At 33.7% G+C, this 6,521-nt stretch overlaps 1 long non-coding RNA gene across 1 annotated transcript; it reads right to left on the bottom strand.

The window, feature by feature from the left end:
* Positions 1-367: 367 nt before the first annotated feature.
* On the bottom strand, positions 368-3,336 carry LOC110681798. Its single transcript, XR_002503344.1, has 2 exons — positions 2,202-3,336; positions 368-776 (listed from the first exon to the last, which is right to left on the bottom strand). It is a non-coding gene; the product is annotated as an uncharacterized LOC110681798 (long non-coding RNA).
* Positions 3,337-6,521: the final 3,185 nt, after the last annotated feature.

The raw sequence follows: 6,521 nt of genomic DNA, 5'->3' as shown, positions 1-6,521 counted from the left end.
TTTATTGAAATTGAAAAGTACTTTTATTGATATCTACCCTTATAATTTATAAATTATTGTCATCTTAACTTATAATATGTTTGTCACTTAAACCAAAATATATTATCATTTGAAGTATAACTTTCGATAATTTATTGAAATTGAAAAGTACTTTTATTGAAATTGAAAACATTAACATCAACGACTTAACAACAACAGTCTCCTCTGATTTCTTAAGGCTCTCATGTTGTTCTGCTTAGATAGCAATACGGCAGGGGTAAAAATAGATGTATGATTGTGTTAATAATAGGGCTAAAAGCTTATAATATATTAGTGTTTGTGATCCTAAGACACAATCACAACTGCAAAAACACATAAACACAAGAGAAACATAAATAGGCCTTAAAGATTATAATAATTAGTGCTTTGTATAGACTTAAGTCAGATGATACATGGGACCAAAACGGGCTATTTTGGACAATATTGGGCATATTCGGGCAAAATGGTGCCTAGATGAGCTTAGTTTAGATTCGTCAAACTAGTTTCTTCCACACTTGGCACACACCACCTTCTCAGGGATACCGCCTTCAATCCCCGGAAGTATGAGCCAATTTACAATGGTGCGGAGTATGAAATTCCTACACAAAAACCACTTACCCTTGCTTGTCTAGTATTGTGTCCCCTTTTGCTCTAGCCATATCACTTGGTCCGAACCACATAGTAGCCCAACCTTAGTCACTTCTACCAAAGTCTTGATCGTTCTCTTTGACTTCAGCCACTACTAGACCATGGTTGAGCTGCTACACAAATATGCACAACAAAAATAAAAAAAACCCATGAAAAAATATAACCAAATAATTAGGCATAGAAATACGATATTAACATGCTTCACAAGATTGTAATTTGAGCTGAACTAATAATTCCATAATCCCTAAGTTCGCATTTGAAACTACATTACCCTCTTACATCCACAACCCCAAACTTATGAAAAAATAAACCTTTGCTCCTAGTTTAGCAAACAATGCCTTAGTCCATGAAGGTAGATAAATATAACAGTTTCATCTACATCTATGGCTGATAAAAGTAGACTTTTGTCCATGAAGAGTGTACTAGGTTAGCAAAAATATTAAGCAAGCAAAGTTTGGCAGGACATTTATCTAAGAATAAACAAGTCTAAAGAAACCATAATAGGCTACCATTTACAAGAATAATAATTACTAATAAGATCCACATCCACTCTACAGACCTCACAAGAGCTCAATATAACTATATCATTTTCAGTTTTGGTGAGGTCACATGCATAGCAATAAGTAAAAGCATAAGTATCCAATAATTCAATAAACCAAACATGCCTCGTACACCTATTGTTTCACAATATAGTCAATATAACCAACATAAACATTTGAGTAAAATAGCAAGGAAGACCTGGGTTAAGAGTTAAAATAGCAAGAGAACAACATATCAGCAAACACACAGAACTTTTTGAACTTGAAATCGAAAAACCATAGTTGGCATTCACATTTGACAAAGTAACTCCACTACTAATCCCAAAGCTCAACTGGAGTTAATCATATGCAAGTTCAAAACCAGCAGCATCACTGCATATAAATAATAATGTAATGAATATGATCAACAAGGCCATTATATTATTCTGTGAAGCTCCTAAATCATACTAGTACTACACTAAAACCGATCACCAGCTGATGCAAATCTCGCCATCAATTTAACTCAAGCCCATGGAGACTTGTAGAGTGGCTAATACCAATCAAGTATGATCAAGATTACATGTGCAATCTTTAGTCTTTAAAGTATTTTGGGCAAAGACCATGGAATAAGGATTCAGTCCATCCCGCAAGTGGAAACAACAAGGTGCACTGAAAGCCATAGTAGACCAATTAAACAAAGAAAACATTAGATTTGAATTGATAAAACCCGCTCACATAATCAGGTTTGAGACCTGATATAGAGTAGTACATGCTAGTTGTAAAGCTTTAATCCTTTAAGTCTTTAGCCCATCCATAATACATAACTATTCTTTAATTTGGTTAAGATACAGGATGAGTAAATGACAAATGGAAATTTAATCAAGAAGTTGTACCCTAGTGATATAAATGCCTAGTAAGTTGTAACGCTAAATAATTACATTACGCAAATTAAAAAATAAGAAATTTAATCAAGGAACGACAGAGCATTGACCTTAACACCTAAACCAAGTCCCTTACCCATAGAGTTGAGACACAACAAAATCGATATCAAATGCATCAGCAACGGTTAAAAAATTGTACAGGATGTGAAAAGCATCATTACATATTCAGGTTACACAAATCTGCATGAAAGGCAAAGAAAATATTACAGTAAAAATCAAAGAGAATAGTCTCCATGTCTTTAAATTATATATATATTTTAAAAAAAAAGTCAGAACCTAAACACCTTACAAAAATGAAATATATAAATACCAATCACTACTAAGTTAAGAAAAGTCACTCAAACAAGTTTTTGGTATTCTAAAAGCTTCTTACAGAGTTTTTAAAAAAACTAAAAAGGACACTTTTTTGTTCCAACTTTAAATTTATACTTTTAATCGGTTTAAGCAAGACTTTGGGTTTAATTTCATACCCATGGCTCTGAGTTTAACCTCTTCCACAGCCTACTGTCTGTCATTCAAATCTTTCCCATCGCTCAAACTTTCTAGTTGTCAAGAATGTTTGGGAGTGCCTAAAGCTGAAATTACAAACAAAAGCCTGAAAGCCATATTTCACTACACTCCAAATTTTAACCACTACCGGGCAAATTATCTACCATGAGCCCTGGGCACAAGCAATGGGATTCTTGAATGCAGAGTATTCCCAATATGTCATCGATGAGTAGGGTGGGGGGATTGTCACTTCGGTGACCTTTGCAATCTGATATTTTTCAAGGTCTTTTAGTGAAAGATGTACTCTTCAAATGCTCAAAAGACAGCAAAGATATAATGCATTTTGGGGAAAGATGAAATTATATGCAGGCAACTGAGTATATATGCAGGGGGAAAATAGGTGTAAAATTCTTGGAAAATTAAGCACAGTAAAATTAAGAGAGGCCTCTCTAATTAAAGTTGGTTGAAGGCAGTACAATCTGCAATGTGCACCTCTAATTACTTATAAATTCCAACTACATTAACAATATTTGCAATATACACCTAACAATATCTGGAATATACAAACACAACACATACAGACAAATTCATCGCATATCGAACAAATTAATGCAAACAATTAACTCATAAACCAGTTTCATCGCATATCAAACAAATTAATGCAAACAATTAACTCATAAACCAGTTTCATCGCATATCAAACAAATTAATGCAATCAATCAACTCATTGAAAGTATAATGAGTGATAAATTGTTCCCTTTCAGAGGGTATAATGCTTTTCAATTCATTGAAAGTATTTACTGTGTTTGAGAATATGCATACAATGAACAATGTTGTTGTTTTTTCGAGATGATAATTTAATATCAGTGTATACAATCTTTGACATGATAGGTAGCTCTTGTATGTAAATTGGATCTTCAAATTTCTTAGTTATGAAGTATTGGAACAATTTGAGGTTATTTTATTGGATACATGTATTTGCCATGTGTTGGTCTGATATTCGAAGTAAATGCTTTATGGAAATCGGATTGGTGTTTAAGTTGAACATTAGGGAGTATGCACTTTTGCTAGAGCGAATTAACATTGTCCCGGCCCAATTTTGGCTCAGTCTGGGTAGATGTTTTTCAACCCAGAATTGGCAAAAATAATTTAATAAGTTTATAAAAACTCATTTTGCAATTTTTGACTTGATGGGTAACTAATCTAACTATTGTATGTGAATTGGATCTTTGAAGTTCTTAGGCATGAATTATTGTAGCAGTTTAATATTATTTTCTTGGATACATGAATTTTCCTTGTCACGGCCAGATAATCGGAGGTTAAGCCTTTGGCAATTTGGATTAGTGTTCAAGTTGAAGAATAGGGAGTATATGCTTAAGCTGAACAACAGTGTCCAGCCTAATTTTGGCTAAGTTTGGATAGATGTTTTCCGACCCAAAGTGTCATCCGTTCATGATTAGCTCTTAAGTAAGCTTTATTTGAAGGAAAATTATGTCGAGTAGCAACCTGCTACCTTTTCTCTTAAGTTTTTCTTATGGGTAATTAGCAACAGCAAGATGCTGGTGGTGATGTCGATAGAATTCATGATAATTGGAAGAAATCATATTTAATGGCACCTTTTTCAGCTGGATTTAATAGCTGGCTTTTGATAGTACAAATAAATTTGATAGTTGGTTGATTATTAATGCACAAATAAATCTATTGTTGGCGATCACTCGAATTAAAATCATATTAAGCCTAAGTCAAATTATTAATTATCTTATTAGGCGTGATTTCAAGTACAAAATTCCCTTAAACTTGTAGAAAAGGGCGTGATCAAGCAATAACAATAAATCATAAATAATCAAGCAACATAATTATAAATTGACACAACAAATCGTCATCATCAAAATAAAGCAATATCTCTAAAATAATATTAGCAAGATCATAGGCATGATATTAAACGGATTAATAACAAACCCTAGCATGTCACTAAATAATAATGATCAAAGCTTTAGCCTAAACATGATACTAGAAAGCATAATGATATTAGAAATATTAGCTAACACCCTAAACATGATACTAGCAAGCATGATAACATTAGAAATATTAATTAAGCATCCTAACATGATACTAGGAATTAAAGTAACTTCAAGAAATATCAAATAAATAAATCAATCAAATAAGAATTGAAATAAGGATTAGAGACCAAACCCTCAAAAATATCAATCTTTCACGTCGAAGTCGAAGGCAACTACGAGAGGGGCTTGGAGTATTCAAGTCTCGCAAAGGTCTTATGGTGTGTGATGTGTTTAGGCTAAGGCTAAGAAAGAGAGAGAGAAAAGCTTATAGCTTATAGAGAGGATTAGGTGATGATTGTTGGTGAATAAAAACAAAGGAAAACGACCCTATTTATAGGGTAAAAAGAGGGAAATGATCTAGAAATAGAATCAGAATCCAAATCGGAGTAAAATGCCTTTCATTGCGTGACGATGGATCCATCGCTGTGCGATGCTTCCATCGTTGCGCTATGCTTTTCAGAAGATAAGATCTGTACGGAATCCGACTTCCAATCAAATAGGGTTAGTCGAATATCTGCAATTATCCTTATTTTATCAGAATTAAATCTATTAAAACACATGTTTTATCCGATATAAAATTCTTAGTCTGATCTTTTCAAATGAGGATAAATTAGAACCTTCTAGAAGATTCTAGAAGCTAATAATCAATCCTAATGGATTTAGGACTCAAAACAACCTTTTAGATAATTCTAGAAGCATGTAATAAATCCTAATGGGATTAGGAATGAATTAAGGTAAATGGACCCTCCACATGATCATTAGGTCCGTAAGTAAGGCTTGGTTTGGGCTCGGTTTAGTATTTTGGCCATAACTTCCACGTTATAACTCAGATTTGGGCTTATAATATATCGTTGGAAAGCTCTTTTCAAACCTCATCCAACTACACAATCACTGGACCCAGATTATGGACTAAAATAAACTGGTTTGGACGTTTTTATGAATTGGACACGAAAAGGATTATTTTAGGACACGAAATGAACTATTTTGGGTTTAGAGACACGAAATAAATGATTTTAGCTTAAAACATTTAAGGAAAGGTTAGAAACGGTCAAGGCTAAAGGGAAACTCACGAGATTCTTCAATTCTTCACCGAACTCAATAATCAAATATGTGAAAGGTACTCATCACGAGATCTGGTTTTTGGGGAGACACAATCAGGTGTCTACAACACCCAAATCACATAAAGCTTTATCAATGAAGACATTTCCAATATGACAAGGTATAGAAAAATTACCAGGATCCTTTAATTTTGGTGGAGATTTATTTTGCAATAAAGCACTACATTTCTCTGTAAAAGCTACAGTCTCTACCTCATTAAAGGCTCTCTTCCTAGTCAATATATCTTTCATAAATTTAGCATATGCAGGAACTTGTATAATTAATTCTGTGAAAGGAACTGTTACCTGCAAATTTTTCACAACCTCCAAAAACTTACCAAACTGCTTATCCAACTTACTCTTCAAATGTCTATTAGGGAATGGTAGTTTGATAACTGGTTTATGTACATCTCCGATCTTATCTTGAGTTATAACCTTCTCTGGAGTTGTACCCTACAATGTATCATCAGAAATATTAGTGTTACCCTGGGGCCTGCAGGGCTAGTAACAACATCATTTGATATAAGAGAATCATGATTTGCAATTTTTCTTATAACAAGTTCATCATCTTTGGGCATAGAGGGCCCATCATAGTGTGAACCACTTCTCAAAGTAATTGCATTAGCATGATCTGTAGGTTATACTGGCTGCGATGGTAGGGCTCCCTGCTGGCAAATTTGCAGAGTAGAGGAAAGTTGCACAATTTGATTATCTATGATTTTATTATGTGCTAGGATGGAATCAATTTGC

This window comes from Chenopodium quinoa, unplaced genomic scaffold (assembly GCF_001683475.1).
Source record: "Chenopodium quinoa cultivar QQ74 unplaced genomic scaffold, ASM168347v1, whole genome shotgun sequence".
Classification (NCBI taxonomy): Eukaryota; Viridiplantae; Streptophyta; class Magnoliopsida; order Caryophyllales; family Amaranthaceae; genus Chenopodium; species Chenopodium quinoa.
Note: the sequence above shows the minus strand (reverse complement) of the source record. Positions and strands in the feature narration are given on the sequence as shown.